General features: G+C 36.6%; 1 protein-coding gene across 2 annotated transcripts in view; it reads right to left on the bottom strand.

Annotated features, from left to right (window-relative positions):
* Positions 1–18,594, bottom strand: part of LOC116142548 (phospholipase A1-IIgamma-like) — a 60,074-nt gene extending 41,480 nt beyond the window's left edge. For both annotated transcript variants that reach the window (XM_031427985.1, XM_031427984.1), the window contains exon 1: positions 18,530–18,594. The gene's annotated coding sequence lies outside the window, so the exon portion shown is untranslated. The remainder of the gene's footprint in view (positions 1–18,529) is intronic.
* Positions 18,595–27,796: the final 9,202 nt, after the last annotated feature.

The raw sequence follows: 27,796 nt of genomic DNA, 5'->3' as shown, positions 1-27,796 counted from the left end.
ATGTCAAAACTAACTAAAATCATCCCAATCCTCTGCCCTCTTTACTGCTGCCCCTGACCCCTCGCCAACAAGCTCAACTTCATCCCGTCTAGATGTAAAAGCGCGGGCAACAATCAATACTTTATTAGCATCAACATACTCCCTATATACCTCATACAAGACATCTTGAACAACACCAGTATTTGCCCGAACTTCAAGCTTAGAATACATCTTATGGAATAACCACTGAATCACCCTTATTTTTAGTCTAGGGTGGTCCAAAACAATAGCCACAGCCACAGCCACCGCCATCAACATATTACATTTCCCCTAATATCTGTCAAACTTTTCTTTCATTTTCCAAATCATGGTCTGTATAAATTCATCTTCATCCTCACTCTTACTATCCAACATAATTTTGATCGTACAAACTTGTTTTAGAAACAAGTTTGATGTCGAATAATCACTCCCTAATATGAGATTCGTTGCACCACTAAACACCTTCAAAATTTCCCAAATTTTCTCTACTTTGTCCCAATCCTTCTATTTGGGACAATAATGATAACTCAAATCCCTCTCCTTCAAACAAGGAAAAACACGTCTAAACTTCATTGTCATTGCCAACATATCATATGTTGAATTCCACCGTGTTTTGCAATCAAGAATAAGCTTGCGAAACGGCAACCGCCGTGGCTGAACAATCTCTACAAACACCTTTAGCTTACTCTTCGATAAATTGATATATACTACGCTATCACAGATGTCCTCAATAATGTGTCTAATCTGATAAAGACCATCTTGAACAACCAAGTCCAAGATGTGTGCACAACACCTCACATGAAACTACTTGCCTCCACATATGAGCTTCCCCGTAGCTTGGAAATTTTCTTTCAACACTTTGATTGCAAAATCATTGCTTGAAGCATTTTCCACCAAGATCTTGTGGACCTTAGCTTCAATTCCCCATGCCATCAAACACTTGAAAATTGCACCAACAATGGCAACACCAGAACAGGGATGAGGGAAACGAATAAAGTTTAAGATCCGTCTATTCAACTTCCAATTATCATCAGTCCAATGCCAAGTCAACATCATGTATTCCATCCTCTGATTGCCTGAATTCCATAGATATGTGGTCAAATTTATCTTCCTAATACCCTCCAATACGATCTTCAACTTTTGCCTCTCATTTTCAAACACTTTCATACAATCATTCTTGCCAGGATTATGGAAAATTGGAGTCCATTCAGGAATCCCGTACTTCATCATGTTGTTCAGCCCCTCTTCCTGTACAATAGAAAATGGATGCTTATGCATCAACACCCAATGCGCAATAAGCTCTCTCATCTTAAGCATATCAAATTTTCCCCATAGAACAAGCAGGATGGTAGAGGTACCCTGAGAACTGGAAGCAAGGAAATTTATTTGTTGTTGCCTCAAGTTAGCTGTTCTCTTCGCACAGCTCTTAAAATGTTTATTGAATTGTGTAGTGCTTCCAATGGTAGTCTTTTTCAGCTTTGTTTCACAATGAATGCTCTCTGCCTTCCTTGTACCACCAAGGAGAACCACCTCCCTAAATTCTGACCACATAGCTGATGTCTTGGCTCTCTTCTTCCTCCATAATGGATTGTCATTATCCTCTACATTTTCGGGGCTACTCAAACTTTGATCCGTATCACCTGTACTTGCATAAATGTTACGGCGATCGACTGCTCTTAGTAGAACATAATCATTGACATCATCCAATGTGGGGATGCTTGAGGAACTGTCTCTCGAGATCATACCTACAATTGAAAAATAAGACACCATTTATAAAGGAATATAGGCATACAACAAGTAAATATCATCAAGATGAGGCCATAATTAGCGAGCTATGTGCAACTGAAAATAAATTTTTCATGTATTCAACAAATTACAAATGAAATATTTGAGTTATACTCTATCAGATTCCAAAAATTACTCAAAAAAATATGTAAATACATTATGGTGGGACATTATCAATTCAGGTAGGCATTTTATAGTATACTTAAAGCATGACATCAGGATAATAAAAACTTCATACTTATCCTAGCAGGGAATCTATATAAAGCAAAAGAAGAGGCAAAAATACACATGAACCAACTAGTTGATCTAGATATCCAGGTAAAGCAAATTAGAAGTAGTTTTCTTTCTCAAAGCATAGTATCTACACTATCCTAGAAATGAAGATAACTACCAAGATCTCAATACATCTCAATAAATTATACATCTGAAGAATCTTTTATTTCTCAATCAGTAAATAGTCAGGACATATGAATCCCACAACTGCATCCATTAGCAGAGATAATCGACATCCATGCCTAAAGAAGAGAAGCCATAATACCAAATAAGGTATAGGTCAATGCTTAGCTGAATGGTTGCTAATGAGGTTTTTATATTCCATAATCAAACATGAATTAAAAAGCAAAACAACTCATAAGCGTAAACAACAACTCTGAAAATACTGTGGCAAATAAATGAACTTCTTAATCTTTTTTAATGTAGCATGAAAGGGATGAAAGAAGAGATATAAAACTCATTGATGACTGTAAGAACACAGGATGAAGGTTGTCACTTTCACGGTGATAAGATTTCTTGATTTGAGGGTTTAGGCTTCGGTAGATTTGGGGTTTGAGGGATGAAATTGTTGTTTGTGTGAGTATTTTTACGATTGGTGAGATCGGCGACTGCGACAGAGATCATTGATTTCACGGTGAGGTCACTGGTTTGGGGTTAAGGTTCTTCGTTTGAGTGTTTGCGATTTGGGAGAAATTGATTTAGGGGTAAATTATGTCGTTTTATTATTTTGCACTTTTTTTTTGTGGGGGGGTAAATGTTAGTTTTTAAAAAATTTTAAGCTGCTATATAACAATTCAGTCCCTCTTGCTTTATGAAACTCACCAAAAGCACCCTGCTTACGCTAGCTAACCCAGACTCGCGAGCTCACAAGCCGAGCCCCCTAATGATCAAACTTGGCTCGGTTTATATACTAAGTTCAAGCTAAGTTGACTCGACAATCGCCGAGTCGAGCTACAAACGAGCTTCAGACAAGTGGAGCCAAGCCGGCTTGCTGTTAGACCGATCGTCACAGTCTAAAAATTAAACCTAAGTACCGTAGTTAGCGGTAAGCAGGATCGAATCCACAGGGAGCAAGACTAACAACCTAATGTATTTTAAGTAGCGAAAATGAAATTGGCAATGGATTAATGAAACTAAATAGACTAAATGCAAATAATGAAATAGTGCAATTAAAACTAATAAAAACTTTATAGACAAAGGAATCCCATATTCGCTTTTTTCTCTCTAGTACAAAATCACAAATTGGGAAGAAATAATCGGCAACCTTATTATTTGGCCACTAGATTGAAGCTAACACAAATCGTAGTTTGATTGCGGAATTTCTTTAACAGAGGCTAGGAGATTGGGCTTTTCGAGATAACCACCACAATCTCGGTTGATGTTGAGCCCACCATTGAAGTTCGATGATAAAGTCACCGTTGATTGGATTTTGGACTTTGTACATGTAAAACTTTACGCATTGAGTTAAGATTTTAGATTTCGGTAATTTAGGATTAAATTTGAGAGTTTATGACATTAAGGAATTTTAATGAAAAAAAAAAAAGCATATCTAAGTAGGAAATTCAAAGAAATATTTGGAATGTATACGTAATAATTCTTATTGGGTAGTCACTAGCCATCACTTAATCATTTAATGGTCACATATGGCAGTGGTGCAAATGTAGTATCTAAAAATTATGAATGGCCAAATTTGTTTCCAAAATTTGTGGGATCCCAATTCATTACGATATTTGTAATTGTAATAGAGAACCTTTGGATTAATATACATCTTAACAATGGAAAAGACAAATGGCCATTTGATTAAGTTAAGTTACACCAAGATACTAGTAAAAATAAATAAATGATAATAAATAGCAAAAGTTACAATAAACAAAGCTTTAAGTAGCAAAGGTACCCTAAGCTAGTTGAGTCCTACTCTACTTTTATAATTCCCACATAAGTATTCAGGCTCTATATTAGTGCTTGTATTTCCCAGGATATTAAGCACTAGGACACTCTGGAACATAATACTCCAGCTTCCAATAGCCTTGTTGTCTTGAACCATTCTTTTGTTTACAATTGGATCCCACCATTTGGGTGGTACACCAAATTCGCTCTTCAAAATATCTAATCCTTTGTTCACCAGTGCAATATCACGTTTAATTATCAACTCAAATTTATCACTCCCTTCAGACGTCGTCCCTGCAATTCCATGAAGATAATCTCCAAGTTATGCAATCACCTATTTGTTTAGCATTTTCAGCCTTTAATACGTTGACTTGTAGAATCAATTTTAACTGTTTTCCCCACTTTACGGTAGAAAATAAAAGGCAATTTAGGAACTATGTCGTTGATGTTTCTGATGTGCAGAGATGAAGATTGCTGAGTTTGTTGAATACAGTCTTGAAGCCTTTGTCTCCAACCTTGGGGCTCGCAAACACAAAAGCTGTAACCATGCATGCTTTATCCGATCCCGTGGGCTTATTGTATCCTCCGGAAACTATGTCTGCTGCATTCAATGTCGCAAGTGCTGAACCCAACTTGACCTGTTATTGTTTACGATTTCCTCGTCTTTGTATTTATCTACCAATTTTCTAACTGCACTCAGAACCTGCATATGCGAGTTATTAGTTTAAAAAAAAAAAAAAAAAAAACTCCTTGTTAACTATATTGAACTACTCATTAATGACTTGAAAAGCAAGATGACTATATATAGATTAGGATTCTCTCATGATCTGAGCTTTTTTGGATACCTGATCTCGGCACTGAAGTTATTGTATTGTGATTTGGGGTTGGACGATGTGTAGAGCGAATGAAATCCCTGGTGCACATGGGTTAGGATCAGGATGAGTGTCCCCAAGTAGTTGTGAAGCTGAAGTTAGAGGCCAATTGACATCCTTCAACCATTCGCCGGTCAAAAGAGTTCCTCTCCAGGAAATGAGATGTCTCTCCTTCCTAACGCAGCCTTCCCTGCATCTGTGGCCACGGCAACATAACCGATCCAGAAGATTGGTCCTTGACAATCCATCATGCTGGATCGATATCTGTCATTGCGTACAGTTGGTGATGGTATACTTGAAAAGGTTCCCTTTCTCTAGGCCGACACTGGAGAAGAGATATTTGGTTGCATATAGAGGAATCCATACGCCTGAGAGGACTTGTCTTGATTGAAGGAGTCATAAACAGCTTGAACCCTTTCGCCGTAGTGAATTATTACTGGCGGAATTGATGTTGAGAGGATCCATAGATCCTCCCAATCATTCTCGCCACTTAGCTCCTTCCAATTCTTTGCTATGTCACCCATTACTCTACTTTTTCTTTTTCACCGATCTAGTGAAGAATTTTATAGTGCCTGCGATCTATAAAAAAAAAAAAAACATCAGCTGATGATTAGTAACTGAAAAGGAATTTCCAGGACTACATGCACTTAGCCTTGCTTCATTGAATGGAAAATTGGTATGATTAAATATATAATGTCAAGTGGTTATTATAAATTAATTAAAATTGTTCTTTAAGTGTGAGTTTATAAAAATAAATATGATTTTATGATATTAACATGAATTAGTATAACCAAATTTTAATATTTTAGCAGGCGGTATTGGCAGTTATATACAACAGAAACTTAGATGAAATCCCTCCCCTCTTTGGTGCCCAAAAGAAACACATAATGCGACTTCGAAGCTGAAATTTTTTAAATTAAATGCAGTAATGTGCTCTTTCAAGGAGAGCCAGCTGATATTTATAGACTTCAGTCAAATTGACCAAGAGACGATTAATCATTGACATTCAAACAAAAGCTAGACGATAATTACTTAGAAGTTAGAAGGAAGTTGCTTCAAAATCTTGGTAAAGTAATCGAGAGTCTGGAATTAAGTGGCTGAGTAGGTATCTTCTCTGTCAAAAGAATTGTCGTTGTGTCAAAATATCAAATTAACCGCCGCTGTTGACTCATCTGTACATGCTCTCGTATAAGCTTCAACTTATTGTCAGCAGGCGTTTATTTGCTTCATATTAAACTTGTTCAATGTCCATGCACATGCATACAAAGATTCAACTACTCAGGAATTAAAACTTGGGAAAGCAGTAAAGACTTTTTCCGAAATATAAACAAACTGTTAAATTGTCATTCTACTGAAAAGATTAAGGTAATAAATTAGGGTTCATGTTATATTAGTTCAATACAAATAAATGAATTTAGATTAATGTATAACTTTTGTCACATTACATTTATCGAATGAAAAACTGTGTCAATTTAATTTATGAATCTTAGGTCCTTTAATTAAATAAATGTGTTTCGAGTGAAAAATATTTACATAAAGTCCAAAAAAGAAAATTGTAAACCCAAATAAATAATATCTCCTTAATTGAGTTCAAATGTATAGCTTGTCTCTGGAATATTATTGCCTTTCGTTTATTACGAAGATAAAGTATGATTCAAAAGTTGACATTTGTATACAAGCATGGGCAAGAACTTAAACGTGTGGATTTTTCGTTTTTTTCGTTTTTTCTTAGAATTCACAAACCAAAGAATATCTTTTTTGGCCTTATTCTGCTTCTTTGGTTATCATTTTCCCTCGGAGTCCTTTGAATTTGTTTTGGAAGAAGTCTCTCTCTGTCAGTAATTTTCTTTCTTCTCTTCACTCTTTGATTTAGTACGCAACTCGGCTTTGAAAAAAGATCAATACTTTTTCATAATACTATTTGTTTGACTTGTAATATTCATATTCATATTCGGATAAATTCAGCCACAAAATTAAACACAAACGTGTGGAATATTCAATATTCTATTTGGTGTTTGGTTGAACTTTCTTTACGTAAAAAAAAAAAAACTTATACTCTTCCAAGCTTCTGGTGCCCAGGAAAAGGTTATTATTTGACCAAAACCTGATCCGCCTTCCTTAAACAGCATTCGAATAATAAAATGGGAAGTTTAATTTCATCAACATTTAAAAAAAAAATTACAAATGCCCTAAGATTTCGGTTTAATTATAAAAATTCTGCCTAAAATAATTTCGATCCCCTAAAGAAATTCAAAATTGTTTTTTTTTTTCTCTACTCTTTGAATTATGCATGTTTAGTCCAAGAAGTTAAAAAGTTCTTAGTGATGATTTTTTATAATTTAGCAGGCACTGTTAACAGCACTATTTAAGATATAAAATTAAATCTCTATAATTTGGAGAGAAAAACAAAATAGACTGGGTAGATTTGTTCAAGTATTTTTGCAGTATCATATCCTATCCTACCCAAAATAGACATTTGTTTCTCTATTTTGAAAATCTCATTCTATTTTATTCAATTATTTTTAAACGCCATAGGTTTGTTAATTTAACTAAACACCGCCAAAAAAAGCTTTAAAAATTGATAAAACACCCCCACCCACCCACATTTGCCAGATTTTGGCCACCACTGCCAGAAGTTGGTTGGAGTCTGATATAATGTGCACTATCGGTTGGATCTGGCCGGTAGTACGCGGAATCTGGCTAGAAAAGACCAGATTTTGGCCGTAGCTAGTCGTCAATGACAACCAAGATATGATCGTCATTGACCGTCAACGGTTGATGACCAAACGCGGCCAAATCTAGCCATAGATCTGGCCTTTTCTGGTCAGATCCATGGTGGATCTGGTTGGAAAAGGCCATATCGGTGCACAACTGGCCAGATCTAGTAGATTGTACGTTGATAAGGTGACTCCGGCCACCGTCTGGCTGTTTGGCCAGTTGCCGATATTAATGGATAAGTGGGGGTGTTTTCTTTAATTTTCAATGTTTTATTACAATGGTGTTTAGTAAATTAACAAACCTAGGGGTTGTTTTTATTAATTTTCAAATCCTACCTCGTATAACCATCCAACTCTTACTTTTTCAAAAATTCATCCAAAATAATCAAACAAACACTACTATTTGTGTTGTTGTTATTATTATTGTTATTGTTATTATTTACAAAATTAGAGAGAGGAACTAGGAAGAATCAATTCTAGAATTCAATGTGTTGACCAGATTTCCGCCGGGCCTCAGTTAACATTGTTTGGCTAGATGGGTCACTAGACTTTGGGCTTGGGCCACAATGAAAACGTAGAATTGGAGATTGTGTGGGGCTAAAATGTCTACAAAAGAGTTAAAAGAGTAAGGCTATCATGTCTGCAAAAGATCGTGTGAGTCAGTGATTTTTCTCACAAAAGTCTTTGCAATGTATGTATATATTGTGAGAATTACTTTTCGTTTTTATTGTTCTATTTTCATTTGAATAAGTTATGGTGGAAATGTAATTAAAGATTGATTTTCCATTATGATGCTACCATGCTAGTATAAATCTAACCAATGACACAAATTATACGGACAAATATCATTGCGCTGAACGACCCTCAGAAACGTAGTAACAAATCTCACATGTCAAGGCTGTGGGCATCAATCTAGTGCAACGCATGGGTGCTTGCTTCTGCAAGTCCACTACTGGCCCATCAGAGGATTTCATACAAATGGTAAACCTAATGTTTATGGAATATATCCTCTCACAGATTGGTTGTATGTGGTCCTTCGACTTGAGATCACCAAAGCGTTGTATGTAAATATCGATGTGATTTGACCACCAACCCAATGTCATCTCTCTTTGGGATTACCAGAACGGTGATGATGGTTACATTGAGAAGTATACCATGGCTATGGTGGATCAATAAAGATTCATCATCTTGGTTACAGAGAGCTTATCTCGGTGAATATTTGGTTAAGAACTAAGACCTCAAATCCATGGCCAGGTGGAATCAAGTTGGGGCTCGAATCCAATTTTATATAGTCATCAGATTCAAGAGCCAAATATAGAATACATCAAGTTAGCATTTTGAGGTAGACATTATTCTGTACCTCAACCTGATGAGATATAAGATGATGAAATGGATTGAATTGCACGTAACCATACCGTAGAAAGGTAAGCATAAATCGTTGATTCTTTACTTGTTGGAAATCTAATGTCTTGTTAGAGGCCAATATGAAATGAATCGAATTGCACGGTAATCATATCGTAGCAAAATTGGAATCATATTAATTTTAGTTAATATGAAATATTTTAATTTAATTAATCTATATCTATATATATATATTAAAAAGCTCAAATTTTATACAATATATATGGATTAAAAAATATTTTATTTAATTTGTTTATATATATTATGGAATTATAAATAGTATTATTTATTTAATTTAGTATTTAATATTTAAATAGGATAATATCTCTGGATATTTATTTCCTTTTAGGATTAGTGGAATCCTTCCAAGATAGGAATTCAAGGATTTCAATCCTATTAATTCCTATTTGGAATAGCACTATAAAGGAGGAAGATGTAAAAAAACATTCTCACAAAGTTAATTTTGCAAATTGAGTAGCTAAACTAACTCTCCCAAAAATCCTAGCCGCTGCCAACCCTAGAGAGATATTCTCTCTCTAATTTCTGCCAACTCCCTTAACCCTTTGATTGGTCTAACAATCAATCCTAGGGTGATCCCAAGCCTATTTTCTTGTGGATACCGTCATGCGATCTTACTTGGATTGATAGCAAAGTACTTGTGAACAGTACCCATGAATAGCACTCGTGAATAGTACCCATGAACAGTGTTGGTAATAGTATCTCAAAAACGTTTTAGTGAATAGTACCCATGAACAATGTTGGTGAACAATGCCAATTAATAGTGCATGAACAATACTGAAAATTCTAATCCAAAGAAGAGCCGCCAACGCGAGGTAAAAATACTATTCTTGTATGGTTTAATCTAAATATATTGTGATTAGTTTATCGAGTCGTGATCTTGGTAAGGGGATCGTGTTATGGCAAGATTTTTTTTTTGTTATTTTGCGCTTGCCACAACACGATTCCTAGAAGTGGTATCAGAGCTTCAATTGGAATTAATCTCATATATGTGATTGTGTGCTAGTAGCATGTTTACGGTTTAATTTTATTATATTAAACCTGCTATAATTTTAATTTAATTTTTTGAATGAGTTATATAAAATTGGTTGGGATTAGGGTTTCAAAACCCTAAAAATTGGTGGCTCAAATCTGGAGGCTGCGCGCAGTCCTTGACTGCATGCTACCACATGTAGTCGCGTTGCCTTTCGTAGCTAGGTTCCACCCCTGCCCTTGGCCATGCATTGATGCATGTCTGCCTAGCACAAGGCACGCGCTTCATTGCGTCCAGCTCTGTCCAGATGCCTAGTACAGGTGCCTATCCCAAGCGCTTGCTGCTGGCCACACGCGCCCAGTGTGCCGCTGTATGGCTTGTCGCGCGCTCCTGCGTGCGGCATTGCTTTGCCACTACAAGCTAGGGCTTGGCATTAACTTGTCGAGCTACCGGGATTTGTGGGCCTTGCACTACGTGCACAAGCCTAGTGGGAGTGGTCCGTTTTGGGCTACCATGTTTTGATGGTCGTTGCCATTAATGAGGAATCCTTGCGAGCTTTTGTGTGGGAATTAGAGGGTTGAAAAAGTTTTTCCCGTTGTTGCGGATAAGGCGTTTTAGGGATTCTTGTAATGTGTTTGAACTTTTACTCTAAGCCACTAAAGAAAGAATATGTTGCCACTATTTTGGACTATTTAGTTAGTTTTAACTGGATAGGGACTAGGCTATAATTTTACAAGTTTAGGGACCAATAGAAACTCTACAAATTAAGGGTGTAAAGCAAAATTTACCCAATAATTCAAATATGGTAAATGTGATTTTATGCATTATATGATTGGTGTCTATTTTGCATGGTGTTTGGTACTTGGCCATCAATCTTAGGATTTTATTTTTTATGGATTTCTATTTTAAATAGGACCTGTGTGTCCTGCCACTCTCCAATCTCTCAATGTAATTCTCTTCTCATCTAAATCCCCTCGAATGTACTCGGTTTCTATTTATTAAATGTAAAGTAGAATAGGCGTTGAAGACAAGGCAGGCATGACGGATCCCGAAGATTTATTTTCTTGTAATAGAATATAAACCTAGGTGACCTACCAACTTCCTCTAAGCTCAAGGAAATTGGTGTTAGAATGGTCATGTACCAACACAAGTTATTTGACTATCTTATTTGTATAAGCATGTTAAGGTTGAATGTCAAATGATAACATGCTAAATAAGATAATAAATGGTGAGAATATTAAAGCATAACCCCTTATAAAATATTAAGTAAAAATAAATCGAGTCTTTCATCCAATGGGATTTCAAACCATCGTTCGTCGTAGTCTCACTTGCCCCCACAAGGAGCCACTTCTAACTTTGGGAGGTTAATCTCATCGGAGCTTTTCCTTAATGGTGATGGGTTATGACTTGACTAGTCGTACTTGTTGGATTCGCCTCCTTGAAGGTTGATAAGAAAACCAGAGGCATGATAGAGCAGTGCATAGTTAAAATGCACAAGTAGGCCTGTTGTCCAAACTCACCTATCCACAATTTACACTTGAGGCTAATGGTTGGTGCCATTGGTTGTGTAATTGGTTTGTTTTCTTTACTTACATTTGAGTTTATAAGTTGGTGCAATTAAATGGTGTAACCTAAAGTTTGTGGCCTACCTACTCATCTTACTTTGGTCTACTTGCCCCTGTAAAAAAATCAAATTAGAATGATGGGATTTCGGCCCATTAAGAAGACCACAATGCCTTCCCAAGTTTAATAGCGAGGGCTATTAGCTTGAGTAAAATAGTGGGGGCATATTAATTAATAAAAGGCCTTATTAATTATAAAAAGAATATTAACTCTCTAAAATTTGTACTTGTAGAAGTCCATTTAATGGGTTGACTCCCATAGCAATCGATCATCAAAAGGAAACAAGTCAGATGGTAGTAATTTTATGGACATGTATTGATTGTACTGAATTATACCATTGGGCAGGCTCTGCCTCAAGAGAAAGGTGATGATATCACTTGGAAACAACAAGATGATAAGGGTGCCAAAGTTGGTCCTCATGTACTCAACATGATTAGGTATACTGAGGATTTTAGACTTTGGTTGTTCTGGTTTGGACAGTGACTTGATAGTCGATTTAGTCCTTACCAGATTCTCATTCATAAATAGCATGAGCATGAATGAGAGGTCCCTCCCTGAGCTCGTTTAGGACTGTAGAGCAAAAGGTGAAGCCATTAGTGATAGAAGTCACTAACACTTAATAGGGGCGGACAGAGTAAGTGTGAGGCTAACACCAAACCCAAGCTCAAATCCAAACCTTAGGATACTCTAAAGTCTTATGCAAAAAGGAAAGGTTGTTTGCTTCCATGTGGCAAGCCTGCCACTGGAAGAAACATTTAAGGCTTTCCTAGCAAGCAAGCAAGAAGAAGAAGCCTATATCTTCTTCTAAAGGTATGTATATGATTGAAATCAATGTATCTCCTGTTACATCTTGGGTTATTGACACATGATTTGGTTCTCATATTTGCACTTCTGTGCAGGGACTAGCCTATAAACGACAAGCCGAGTCAAGTTTTCGACTTATCGAGCTTCGCTCGTTTGCTAAAAGGTCGAGCTCAAGTTCAAGCTTGAGCCAGTCGAGCCAGGGAAAAGTGACTTGAACTCGAGCTCAACTGAGTTCAAGTCGAGCTCGAGCTCACGACCCGAATCGACCCAGGCTCTTTAAGGCTCATCAAACCCAAGTTTAACCGAGCCAAGTCCACCCCTGTAGCCTGTCTTTTTGGTCCTGATCCTGTTTTAATACAAAATTTGCATCAAAAAAATGGCTATTCCATATTTTCAACCACATTAACCATGATAGTTTCAGACTTTAAAAATGGCTATTCCTTTACAAATCAAAAAACAATTCCGAACATATACAATTAACAGTCCAAGACATGAAAATACAGTCCAACAATCAAAATATTTGTCTAGCAGTAGTCTATAGTGGGGCTGTCTTCTACCAAAACCACCATTTCCCCCTGGCTACATTAAATGTTCAATTTAGTAATTTCTTTTAAGGTAACTATGACAAGAGAAAAAATTTATAATCATAAAACAAAAGCAAAATGAATCAAACTTTTACATGCATGCCTTCTGCCACAGCCAAACCATGCTGAATGCCAGGAACATACGGGATTGAAGGCTGATTTCCAACGATTGCTGCTCTTCCTAAAAATGACAGAGGAGGAGTAATTGAAGTTTAGTTAGTATAAATATAATAATTGTTAAATTTAATAAAAACATATTCAATAAAGTATATAACCTACTTTGCATCCTTCTTCACCCCATTCAAAGTCCGACACCAATCATATCCACATAAGAGCATCTCTACCGTGTCGGAGACAATGGTGATCGATACGTGTCAATAACTCTATTGTCGGCACTGAAGCAGACTCAGAAGCAACCGTAGTGAAAGAGTGGCTAATATGTTATGAGCCATGGTAGACAGGATAGGGAACTTCGTTGAATTTGCCTTCCACCACGTCAAAGAATCAAACGCCGTAGGGTCCCCCACACATTTATGGCATCCCTCTCCCAAGTAACAGTCTAACTCGATTTACTTTGCTCAACCGTCTCAACCATGTCAAAACTAACTAAATCATCCCAATCCTCTGCCCTCTTTACTGCTGCCCCTGACCCCTCGCCAACAAGCTCAACTTCATCCGTCTAGATGTAAAAGCGCGGCAACAATCAATACTTTTTAGCATCAACATACTCCCTATATACCTCATACAAGACATCTTGAACAACACCAGTATTTGCCCAACTTCAAGCTTAATACATCTTATGGAAACCACTGATCACCCTTATTTTTAGTCTAGGGTGGTCCAAACAATAGCCACAGCCACAGCCACCGCCATCAACATATACATTTCCCCTAATATCTGTCAAACTTTTCTTTCATTTTCCAAATCATGGTCTGTATAATTCATCTTCATCCTCACTCTTACTATCCAACATAATTTTGATCGTACAAACTTGTTTTAGAAACAAGTTTGATGTCGAATAATCACTCCCTAATATGAGATTCGTTGCACCACTAAACACCTTCAAAATTTCCCAAATTTTCTCTACTTTGTCCCAATCCTTCTATTTGGGACAATAATGATACCAATCCCTCTCCTTCAACAAGGAAAAACACGTCTAAACTTCATTGTCATTGCCAACATATCATAGTTGAATTCCACCGTGTTTTGCAATCAGATAAGCTTGCGAAACGGCAACCGCCGTGGCTGAACAATCTCTACAAACACCTTTAGCTTACTTTCGATAAATTGATATATACTACGCTATCACAGATGTCCTCAATAATGTTCTAATCTGATAAGACCCCTGAAAACGATATCCAGAAATGGTGGAGACATTTGTATAGTAGACAATGCAACATCGCACACCATCCTTCGGGATGGAAAATATTTCTCAGGTTTGACATTTACTGAGGTTAAAATAAATACCGTATCAAGATCTGCAAACATAATTGAGGGCTCTGGAAGAGCAACACTCTGGTTACCAAGTGGAACTAAATTAAGTATCCATAATGCTTTATATTCTAACAAATCTTGAAGAAATTTGCTTAGTTTCAAAGATATACGGCTCAATAGATACCACATTGAAACTATAAGTGAAAAGGATGGAGAGTTTCTATGCATCATTGCTAATATTTCATGCTAGAAGTATGTACTGGAGAAACTCTCTGCTTTCTCACCAGGGTTATATAACACATTCCTGAAGAATGTTAAAATATATGTAGTCATGAACCATAAGTTCACTGATCCTGAACTTTTTAAATTTGGCACAACCGTCTTGGTCACCTAGGATCTACTATGATGCATAGAATCATAGAAAACTCACATGGGCACCCATTAAAGAACTTGAAGATTCTTTAGCCTAATGAGTGCTTGTACTGCTTGATCACAAGGCAAATTGGCACTTAAGTCATCTATCACAAACGTTGGTATAGAATCCCCATCATTTTCACAAAGGATTCATAGGGACACATGTGAACCTATTCGTCCGTCAAGTGGACTTTCCGCTACTTTATGGTATTGATTGATTCATCAGCACGACGCACGATGGTCACATGTTTGTCTACTATCTACCTGTAATTTGCTTTTGTTAGATTGTTGGTACAAATTATCAGATTACAGGCACACTTTCCAGATTACCCAATTAAATCAATCCGTTTGGACCATGCTGGTGAATTCACCTCAAAGACATTTGATGACCATTGTACAGCAATGGGAATTGATGTTCAGCACCCAGTACCGCATGTACATACCCAGAATGGCATGCAGAGTCATTCATAAAGCATATCCAATTAATTGGAAGAACTTTGCTATTACGTACGTAATTACCGAAATCTTCCTAGACTCATGTTGTTTTACATGCTACGACATTAATTCGCCTAATATCCACTATATATCATTAATACGTTCCAACGCAACTTGTATTTGAACACTAGCCTAATATATCCCATTTAAGAACTTTTGGTTATATTGTGCAAGTTCCAATTGCACCCCTTCAATGCATCAAAATAGGACCCCAATGTCATTTGGGAATATATGTTGGCTATGACTTACCATCCATCATCAAATATCTTGAGCCCCTAACAAGCGATCTGTTTATCGCACGTTTTGCGGAGTGCCATTTTGACAAGACAACATTCCCGTCTTTACATAAAAAGGTAAAGCCTCCTGAAGTGAGGCTTGAACTTTCTTGGAAAGTGATTCTATGTCTCATTTTGATCCTCGCACATCTCAATTTGAAAATGAAGTGCAAATAATAACACATTTGCAAAATATTGCCAATCAAATGCTTGATGAATTTACAGAAGCAGCAAAAATAATGAGACCATATATTTCTGCTATCAATACACCAGAAACGATTGATGTTACCATAGGGGTATTTTATATTACCAGTAGCATCACCTATTCTCAATTTCTCAGGCCATTGATATTAATTAGAGGAAGGTTAAAATAGAATAATAGATTTGGCAAATTGAAAATTTTATAAGATAAAATATTTCTAAATTATCTTCCTCATCTGCAACAAAAAAAAAAAAAACCCATATTCCGCTTTTCTCTCTCTGAGGTCAAAACCACAAATGGAAAAGAAAAATCGGTACCTTATTATTTGGCCACTAGATTGAAGCTATCACAAATCATAGTTTGATTGCGGAATTTCTTTAACAGAGGCTACCGGAGATTGGGCTATTCGAGATAACCACCACAATCTTTATTACAATTTATAATCATGCCACAATCTCGGTTGGTGTTGAGCCACCATTGAGTTCAATGATAAGAGTCCCGTTGATGGATTTTGGACTTTGTACATGTAAAACTTTACGCATTTTGAGTTAAAATTTTAGATTTCGGTATTTAGGATTTAAATTTGAGAGTTTTGACATTATGGAATTTTAATGAAAAGAAAAAAGCATATCTAAGTAGGAAATTCAAAAAATAATTATGGGAATGTATACGTATAAATTTCTTATTGGAGTAGTCACTAGCCATTAGCTTACACATTTAATGGTCACATATGGCAGTGGTGCAAATGTAGTATCTGAAAATTTAATGAATGGCCAAATTTGTTTCCAAAAGTTGTGGGATCCCAATTCTTAGCCATATTTGTAATTGTAAAAGAGAACCTTTGGATTAATATAACATCTAATAACCGTAGGAGAAGACAAATGGCCATTTGTTAGTTAATGTTACACCAAATATAGTCAAAAAATAAATAAATAATATAAATAGCAAAAAATTACAATAAACAAAGCTTTAAGTAGCAAAGGTACCCTAAGCCGTTGAGTCCTATCTACTTTTATAATTCCCACATAAATTCAGGCTCTTAATTAGTGCTTGTATTTCCCAGGATAATTAAGCACTAGGACACTCTGGAACATAATACTCGAGCTTCCAATAGCCATTGTTGTCTTAAACCATTCTTTTGTTTACAACTGGATCCCACCATTAGGTGGTACAACCAAATTCGCTCTTCAAAATATCTAATCCTTTGTTCACCATGCAAATCACGTTTAATTATCACTCAATTTACCACTCCCCTCAGACGTCGTCCCTGCAATTCCGAAGATAATTCTCCAAATTATGCAGATCAGCTATTTGTTTAGCATTTTCAGCCTTTAAGTACGTTGACTTGGTAGAATCAAATTTTACCTGTTCCCCCACTTTACAGTAGAAAATAAAGGCAATTTAGGAAACTATGTCGTTGATGTTTCTGATGGCAAGAGATGAAGATGCTGAGTTTTGTTGAATACAGTCTTGAAGCCTTTGTCTCCAACCTTGGGACTCGCAAACACAAAAGCTGTAACAATGCATGCTTTATCCGATCCCGTGGGCTTATTATATCCTCCGGAACTATGTCTGCTGCATTCAATGTCGCAAGCGCTGAACCCAACTATGACCTATTATTTATTATCCTGATTTCCCGTCTTTGTATTTATCTACCAATTTTCTAACAGCACCTCAGAACCTGCATATGCTTATTAGATTAAAAAAAAAAAAAATAATTAAAATAAAAAATAAAAAAAAAATAAAAAAACTCCTTGTTAACTAATAAACTACTCATTAATGACTTGAAACAAGACGACTATATATTAAGATTAGGATTAATCTCTCATGATCTGAGCTTTTCTGGATACCTGATCTCTGGCACTAAGTTATTGTATTGTGATTTGGGGTTGGCGATGTGTAGAGCGAAGAAATCCCTGGTGCACATGAGGTTGAGGATCCGGATGAGTTCCCCAAGTAAGTTTGAAGCTGAAGTTAGAGCCAATTGACATCCTTCAACCATTCGCCGGTCAAAGAGTCCCTCTCCAGGAAATGAATCTCTCTCCTTCCTAATGCAGCCTTCCCTTCATCCGTGGCCACAGCAACATAACCGATCCAAGAAGATTGGTCCTTGACAATCCAATCAATGCGGAATCGATATCTGTCATTGCGTACAGATAGTTGGTGAGGTATACTTGAAAGGATTCCCTTTCTCTAGGCCCGACACTGGGAAGACCTTTGGGTGAGATGAGGAAATCCATACACCTGAGAGGACTTGTCTTGATTGAAGGAGTCATAAACAGCTTGAACCCTTTCGCCGTAGTGAATTATATACTGGCGGAGATTGATGTTGAGAGGATCCAATAGATCTTCCCAATCATTCTCGCCACTTAACTCCTTCCAATTCTTTGCTATGTCACCCATTACTCTACTTTTTCTTTTGCAACGATCTAGTGAAGAATTTTATAGTGCCTGCTATCTATAAAAAAAAATAAATAAATAAATAAAAATGCAAGAAAGAAACATCAGCTGATGATTAGTAAACTGGAAATAGAATTTCCAAGGACTACAAGCACTTAGCCTTGCATCATTGAATGGAAAATTGGTATGATTAAAAATATAATGTCAAGTGGTTATTATAAATTAATCAAAATTGGTCTTTAAGTGTGAGGTGATTTTATGATATTAACATGAATTAGTATAACCAAAATTTTAATATTTTAGCAGGCGGTATTGAAAGTATATAACAACAGAAACTTAGATGAAATCCCTCACCTCTTTTGGTGCCCAAAAGAAAACAATAATGCGACTTCGAAGCTGAAATTTTTTTAGAATTAAGAATGCAGTAATGTGCTCTTTCAAGGAGAGGCCAGCTGATATTTATAGACTTCAGTCAAATTGACCAAGAGACTATTAATCATTGACACATTCAAACAAAAGCTAGACGATAATTACTTAGAAGGAAGTTGCTTTGAAAATCTTGGTAAAGTAATCGAGAGTCTGGAATTAAGTGGCCGAGTAGGTAGCTGTCTCTGTCAAAAGAATTGTCGTTGTGTCAAAATAATCAAATTAACCGCCGCTGTTAACTCATCTGTATGTGCTCTCGTATAAGCTTCAACTTATTGTCAACAGGAGTTTAATGTGCTTCATATTAAACTTTTTCAATGTCCATGCACATGCATACAAAGATTCAACCACTCAGGAATTAAAACTATTACATAAAGTCCAAATAAGAAAATTGTAAACCCAAAATAAACAATATCTCCTTAATTGAGTTCAAATGTTATTGCCTTTCGATTTATTACCAAGATAAAGCATGGCTTCAAAAAGTTGACATTTGTATACAAGCAGTGGCAAGAACTTAAACGTGTGGAATTTTCGTTTTTTCTTAGAATTCACAAAACCAAAGAATAATCTTTTTTTGCTTTATTCTGCTTCTTTGGTTATCATTTTCCCTCAAAGTTCCGCATGCATAAAATGTTTGTTTTTCGTCTTTATACCTAAAACTGAGAGACTCTTAATTTATTTGTTTCTTCCATTTTCCTTTGAATTTGTTTTGGAATAAGTCTCTCTGTCAGTAATTTTCTTTCTTCTGTTCACTCTTTGATTTAGTAAGCAACTCGGCTCTGAAAAAAAGATCAATACTTATTCATAATCCTATTCGTTTGACTTGTAATATTCAATATTCATATTCGGATACATGCAGCCACAAAATTAAACACAAACGTGCGGAATATTCAGTATTCTATTTGGTGTTTGATTGAACTTTCTTTACGTGTAAAAAATAAAAAATAATAAAAAATAAAAAAAAAAAAAATCCTGATACTCTTCCAAGCTTCTGGTGCCCAGGAAAAGGTTATTATTTGACCAAAACCTGATCCGCCTTCCATTAAACAGCATTCGAATAATAAAATGGGAAGTATTTAATTTCATCAACATTTTAAAAAAAAAATTACAAATACCCTAAGATTTCGGTTTGATTATAAAAATTCTGCCTAAAATAATTTCAGACCCCCTCAAGAAATATCAAAATTGGTTTTTTTTTCTCTACTCTTTGAATTAATGCATGTTTAGTCCAAGAAGTTAAAAAGTTCTTAGTGATGATATTTTATAATTTAGGAGCACTGTTAACAGCAGTATTTAAGCTATAAAAATTAAATCTCTATAATTTGGAGAGAAAAACAAAATAGGCTGAGTGCATTTATTTAAGTATTTTTGCACTATCCTATCCCTATCCTACCCAAAATACATATTTGTTTCTCTATTCTGAAAATCCGATTATATTTTATTCAATTATTTTTAAACCCTCTAGGTCTGTTAATTATTTTTGCTATGCAGTCTGGTTCACATGACCAAACCTACAATACCATAGGTAAGTTTGATTAAAGCCATCAACCATGGCTTTCTTATTCTCTATATTGAAAATCTCATTATTATTTAAATCTAGAACATACAAACTATTATGTAATATCGCAATTACATATTGAATACTATTCAAACTAATTGAAAGCAATCCATTAGTTATCATTAATTGATATCCAATGTTCTCCAAAGCCAACACAAAAATAATATTCTTTGAAATCGAAGGTACATAAAAACAATTTAAAAGTTCTAGTACAAGGCCTAAAGGCAAACTTAAATAATAATCCCCTACGGCTAATTTAGCAATGTGTGCTCCATTCCCAACTCGTAGGTCCACCTTTGCTCGACCGAGCAGTCTACTCTATCGCAATCCCTGTTAGGACTGTCAGACGAGTCAAGCTGCTCGCGAGCCGGTTTGGCTTGACTTGTCTGAAGCTTGTTTGTAGCTCGACTCGGCGATCGTCGAGTTGACTCAGCTTGAACTCAATATATAAATCGAGTAAAGTTCGATCATTAGGGGGCTTAGCTCGTGAGCTCGCGAGTTCGGGCTGGCTAGCGTAAGAAGAGTGCTTTTGGTGAGTTTTATAAACCAAGAGGGACTGAACTATTATATAGCAGTTCAAAAAATTTAAAAAACAGACATTTACCCCCCCCCCCCCCCCCCCCCCCCCAAAGTGCAAAATAGTAAAACGACATAATTTAACCCCAAATCAGTTTCCCCCAAATCGCAAACACTCACACGAAGAATCCTAACCCCAAACTAGTGACGTCACCAATCTCGTCGATCGTGAAAACACTCACACAAACAGCAATTTCATCCCTCAAACCACCGAAGCCTAAACCCTCAAATCAAGAAATCTCATCACCGTGAAAGTGACAACCTTCATCCTATGTTCTTGCAGTAATCGATGAATTTTATATCTCTTCTTTCATTCCTTTCACGCTGCATTAAATAGGATTAAGAAGTTCATTTATTTGCCACAATATTTTTAGAGTTGTTTTTTTACGCTTATGAGTTGTTTTGCTTTTTAATTCATATTTGATTATGGAATATAAAAACCTCATTAGCAACCATTCAGCTAAGCATTAAACTATACCTTATTTGGTATTATGGCTTCTCTTCTTTAGGCATGGATGTCGATTATCTCTGCTAATGGATAAGGTTATGGGATTCATATGTCCTAACTACTTACTAATTGAGAAATAAAAGATTCTTCGGATGTATAATGTATTGGGATGTATTGTGATCTTGGTAGTTATCTTCATTTCTAGGATAGTGCAGATAATATGCTTTGAGAAAGAAAACTACTTCTAATTTGCTATATCTAGATCAACTAGTTGGTTCATGTGTATTTTTGCCTCTTCTTTTGCTTTATATAGATTCCCTGCTAGGATCAGTATGAAGTTTTTATTATCTTGATGTGATGCTTTAAGTATACTATAAAATGCCTACTTGAATTTATAATGTCCTACCATAATGTAGTTACATATTTTTTTGAGTCATTTTTGGAATCTGACAAAGTATAACTCAAACATTTCATTTGTAATTTGTTGAGTACATGAAAAATTTATTTTCAGTTGCACACAGCTCGCTAATTATGGCCTCATCCTGATGATATTTACTTGCTATATGCCTATATTCCCTTATTAATGGTGTCTTATTTTTCAATTATAGGTATGGCCTGGAGAGACAGTTCCTCAAGCATCCCCACATTGGATAATGTCGATGGTTGTGTTACAGTAAGAGTAGTCAATCGCCGTAACATTTATGCAAGCATAGGTGGTACGAATCAAAGTGTGAGTAGCCCCAAAAATGTAGAGGACAATGACAATCCATTATGGAGGAAGAAGAGAGCTAAGACATCAACTATGTAGTCAGAATTTAGGGAGGTGGTTCTCCCTGGTGGTACAAGGAAGGCAGAGAGCATTAATTGTAAAACAAAGCTACAAAAGACTACCATTGGAAGCACTACACAATTCAATAGATATTTGAAGAGCTATGCGAAGAGAACTACTAACTTGAGGCAACAACAAATAAATTTCCCTGCTTCCAGTTCTTAGGGTACCTCTACCATCTTGCCTGCTCTATAGGGCTAATTCGATATCCTTAAGATGAGGGAGCTTATTGCGCATTGGGTGCTGATGCACAAGCATCCATTTTCTATTGTGCAGAAAAAGGCCCTGAACAACATGATGAAGTACGAGATTCCTGAATGGACTCCAATTTTCCATAATCGTTATAAGAATGATTGTGTGAAAGTGTTTGAAAATGAGAGGCAAAAGTTGAAGATCATATTGAAAGGTATTAGGAAGATAAGACTTACCACAGATCTATGGAATTCAAGCAATCAGAGGATGGAATACATGATGTTGGTTGGGCATTGGACTGATGATAATTGGAAGTTGAATAGACAGATCTTGAACTTTATTCATTTTTCCCTCCTCCCCGTTCTGGTGTTGCCATTGTTGATGCAATTTTCAAGTGTTTGATGGCGTGGGGAATTGAAGCTAAGGTCCACAAGATCTTGGTGGACAATGCTTTAAGCAATGATGTTGCAATCAAAGTGTTGAAAGAAAATTTCCAAACTACGGGGAAGCTCATAGGTGGGGGCAAGTTGTTTCATGTGAGGTGTTGTGCACACATCTTGAACTTGGTTGTTCAAGATGGTCTTTATCAGATTAGACACATTATTGAGGACATCTGTGACAACGTGGTATATATCAATTCATCAGAGAGGAGGCTAAAGGTGTTTGCAGAGATTGTTCAGCATCGGCGATTGCCATTTCGCAAGCTTATTCTTGATTGCAAAACACGGTGGAATTCAACATATGATATATTGGCAACAACAATGAAGTTTAGACGTGTTTTTCCTTATTTGAAGTAGAGAGATTTGAGTTATCATTATTATCCCAAAGAGGAAAATTGGGACAAAGTAGAGAAAATTTGTGAAATTTTGAAGGTATTTAGTGGTGCAATGAATCTCATATCAAGGAGTGATTATTTGAAATCAAACTTATTTCTAAAACAGTTTGTATAATCAAAATTAGGTTGGATAGTAAGAGTGAGGATGAAGATGAATTTATATAGACCATGATTTGGAAAATGAAAGAAAAGTTTGACAGATATTAGGAGGAATGTAATATGTTGATGGTTATGTTGTTGTTTTGGACCCCAGACAGAAGATGAGGGTGATTCAGTGGTCATTCCCTAAGATATATTCTGAGCCTGAAGTGCGGGCAAATACTGATGTTGTTCGAGATGTCTTGTATAAGGTATATAAGCAGTATGTTGATGCTAATAAAGTATTGATTGCTGCCCGCGGTTCTACATCTAGAGGGGATGAAGTTGAGGTTGTTGGTGAGGGGTCGGGGATAGCAGTAAAGAGGGCAGAGGATTGGGATGATTTTAGTCAGTTTGGACGTGGTCGAGATGGTTGAGCCAAGTAAATCAGAGTTAGACTGTTACTTGGGAGAGGGATGCCATAAATGTGTGGGGGACCCTATGGCGTTTGATTCTTTGACGTGGTAGAAGGCAAATTCAACGAAGTTCCCTATCTTGTTTACCATGGCTTATGACTTATTAGCCATCTCTATTACTATGGTTGCTTTTGAGTCTGCTTTCAATGTTGGTAGTAGAGTTATTGACATGTATCGATCATCGTTGTCCCCCGACACAGTGGAGATGCTCTTATGTTGATGTGATTGGTGTCGGACTTTGAATGAGGTGAAGAAAGGATGCAAAGTAGGTTATATACTTACATTGAATATTGTTTTTATTAAATTTAATAATTACTTTATATTCATACTAACTAAACTTCAATTACTCCTCCTTTGTCATTTTTAGGAAGAGCAGCAATCGTTAGAGATCAACCTTCCTATCCCGTAAGTTCTTGGGATTCAGTACATGGTTTGGCTGTGGCAGAAGGCATGCACAAGTAAAAGTTTGATTCATTTTGCTTTTGTTTCATGATTATGCATATTTTTCTTTTGTCATAGTTACCTTAAAAGATACTTACTAAATTGAACATTTTATGCAGCCAGGGGGTGTAACACCTCCTATTTACTACTATTTTTAAAATGCATACTACGTAAATTATAAATATACATAGCGTATGGAAAATAGTGGGCTCAAATTTTTTTTTTCTTTTTCTTTACTCATAAAATAAAATTCTTTACAAATACAAAAGACTATGTATTTAAAAACTTTCTAATTAATACAAAATATCATAGCTGGTGGACAGTGGTGCCAATACTCTTCGCTCCTCGAAGTCCATCAAACCACTACTCCTATTTCCTGCAAAACAGAGAAGAACAACGGGGTGAGCACAACAATGCTCAATAAGTAAGTCCTCTACTACCTATCCCCGTAACTCACTCATTGGTTCTTTCCTTACTCTACCGTTCTTCTATTTCTTTTTCTCACTGTTTCTCTTTCTTTCTGATACTTTTATTCTCCTTTAACTCTGTTTTGCTCTTTTTATTCTTTCTCTCTGTTCTTATTCTCTGTTCTTTTTCTCTTATTCTTACTCACCATGAAGGACAATCATGGTTCTCTCTTATTCTCATCATACTCACCATGAAGGAAAATCATGGTTCTCGCCTATATAAGCTCTACATGCAATTAATACAAAAGAACTGCATGTTTCTTTCTTCTTCTCTCTATTCTTCTTAGCTCAAACTTTCGCCTTCATTCTCATACTTTCTATCTCTTTCTCTCTCATTCTTTCTCAAGCTTTCTCAAGCTTTCTCATTCTGTAATTCTCTCTATCATCTCATTCTCATTTCTCATAAATCATTTCTACTAACTCGCTCTTTAGTAGTCACGGCCTCATCTTACCGGAGGCACGGCCGGGACTCACTCCCACTCTATGTGACTTCTACTCATTCTAGCCGATCGGACTCGGTTATGCATGGATTCGGAACCTTTGGCCATGTGAGTGTATTCTCTCTCTCTAAATGTCACGGCCCCATCTTACCGGAGGCACGGCTGGAACCTCATGTTCCACTCTGCGTGACGGTCACGGCCTCATCTTACTGGAGGCACGGCTAGGGATCACAAAGCACCCACTCTCGTGACTCTACTTATCACTCACAGGTTCCCCATCGCATAACCTACTCTATGCTCTTATCTCTTTCTTATTCTTTCTCATGTTTGCTCATCTCTTTCTCACGCTAGTACTCATACTCAAGCTAGTACTCATAATATAGCTTAACTCTTAGCTTTTCTCATCTCTGTTCTTTTTATTTCTATTCTTTCTCATTCTCACTCATTGGAATGTCACGACCTCATCTGACCGGAGGCACGGCTGGGCGCTACCACTCTACGTGACTTCCGCTCATTTCTCTACCAATCGGATTTGGTCATGCATGGATTCGGAACCTTTGGCCATGTGAGTGTATTCTCTCTCTCTAAATGTCACGACCCCATCTTACCGGAGGCACGGCTGGAACCTCATGTTCCACTCTGCATGACGGTCACGGCCTTATCTTACCAGAGGCACGGTTGGGGATCACAAAGCACCCACTCTCGTGACTCTACTCATCACTCACAGGTTCCCTATCGCATAACCTACTCTATGCTCTTCCTTAGCACTTTTCGCTCTTTTATTCACTAGTGCTCAATCCCTCTTTCTCTTTACTATCAGAGTGTTCTCATTCTCTTTACTCTTAGGAGTTGCTATTCTCAACATTCTCTACTCTTTCTCACTCAAACTATTACTCATAGTATAACTTTTACTCAAAATTCTCTACTCTTAAGCTAGTACTCATAATGTAGCTCATACTCAACACTCTCTATTCTTTCTCAAGCTACGTTTCAATGCACAATTAATGCATATGGATGGTTCATACTCATTAATGCACTTTTGAAATGCCAAATACGCAATATTGCATCAAAACGGTCATTCTGCACAGATCACACTAAAAAGGACATAACTTGCGTTATATACCTCGGATTGCTACGGTTTTGGTCTCAAATTAAATCTTAGAGATAGGGCTACAACTTCTATGTTTTGGTCTCAGAACAGTTCAATCCTTAAGATGCCCAAAATTCACTTAGAAAGTCACGGCTGTGACAGGGCAGATTTCACTTAGGCATTTCATCAAGCAACTCATGTGCATACAAAAACTCTTCTCTAACTACCACTCTCCTTCTCTTTTTAACCATCCAAAATGGGAAGAAACTCCCTTCTATGGACATGGTTCCTATCATAGAAGAACACTCTCAAAATATCTACTCAATCTCCTCCAACTTCATCTCAAACTTATCACACATTAACACTTCCCATAAAGGAAATATCCAACAACCATAACATAAATACTCTTCTCAACTCAATTCCTCAACAAATAGACATACATCTCTACTCAATTTCTCAATAAGCATCATATATACATGCATAAATAAATCTCTACTTAAGAATTTCTTAAACTTTAGCTTGAGTTGGATTTACTTACCTCATACTTGAGTAGTCTCCACTAAAGCTCTCTACTCTTGTTGGATCATAACTTTCCCTTGTTTCCTAAGCATAAACTTAGTAAGAATTTAACCCTTACATAAATAAAACTCATCTCTAGAGTAGGGATTTTTACCTCTTCTTGCTTAGGATCACTTCTTTGTCAAATTCCAACTCAAAACTCTTACAAATCCCTTGGAAGATTGAGTGAGGAAATTGAGAGAAAATGGGAGATGAAGAGGCGGTGGAAATGGGTGAAAATGAATGGGTTAAGAGAATTCAACCCTTATTAGCTCATATAATAAACACTCTTTCCCATTTTACCCTTACTCTTTTTTGAAAATTCCACTTTTATCCTTTGATTCTTTACAAACTCACCCCCATTTTACACTATTCTCCATGAAATTTCCTTACATTTTACTCCCCACTTTTCCTGCTAATTAGGGGTAGAATGGTCATTTTACCCCTATGAAGAATTCTCTAGAAAACTCAAGAAAATTTTCTGCCTTCCGTCGCCGCGGCGAAGAACTTTCCGTCGCCCCGGCGAAACATTCCAGAACCGACACCGCCAACACAAAACCAACATCGCCGCGGTGAAGCTTTTCCCTCGCCTCGGTGAAGGCTGCAACTCCAAAATCTGCCAAGTCTTGATCAATTCCATGGTACACACTCAACCAAACCTGAAACATAAACTCAACCAAAGGCCAACCAAACAACATGAACAATATACCAACTCATTTAGGAACAATTCAGTAACCCTTTAGGCCATACCTTAAACAATGGCTACGTATCTCAAGTGGGGCATTACAGGGGGAAATGGTGGTTTTGGTAGAAGATAGCCCTACTATAGACTACCACTAGACAATTATTTTGATTGTTGGATTGAATTTTCATGTCTTGGACTATTATTTGTATATGTTCAGAATTGTTTTTTGATTTTGTAAAGTAATAGCCATTTTTGTAAAGTCTGAAACTATCATGGTTAATGTGGTTGAAAATATGGAATAGCCATTTTTTTGATGCAAATTTCTATATTAAAACAGAATCATGACCAAAAAGATAGGCTATAGCGATGGAATTGGCTCGGTCAAACCTGGGTTTGATCGAGCCTTAAAGAGCTTGGCTCGATTAGGGCTCGCAAGCCGGCTTGAGCTCGACTTAAACTCAGTGGAGCTCAAGTTCAACATTGATTTCAATCATGTACATACTTTTAGAGGAAGATATAGGC

Source organism: Pistacia vera, unplaced genomic scaffold (assembly GCF_008641045.1).
Source record: "Pistacia vera cultivar Batoury unplaced genomic scaffold, PisVer_v2 Contig412, whole genome shotgun sequence".
NCBI classification, from domain to species: domain Eukaryota; kingdom Viridiplantae; phylum Streptophyta; class Magnoliopsida; order Sapindales; family Anacardiaceae; genus Pistacia; species Pistacia vera.
The sequence above is the reverse complement of the archived record's forward strand: the minus strand, read 5'-3'. Positions and strand labels throughout refer to the sequence as shown.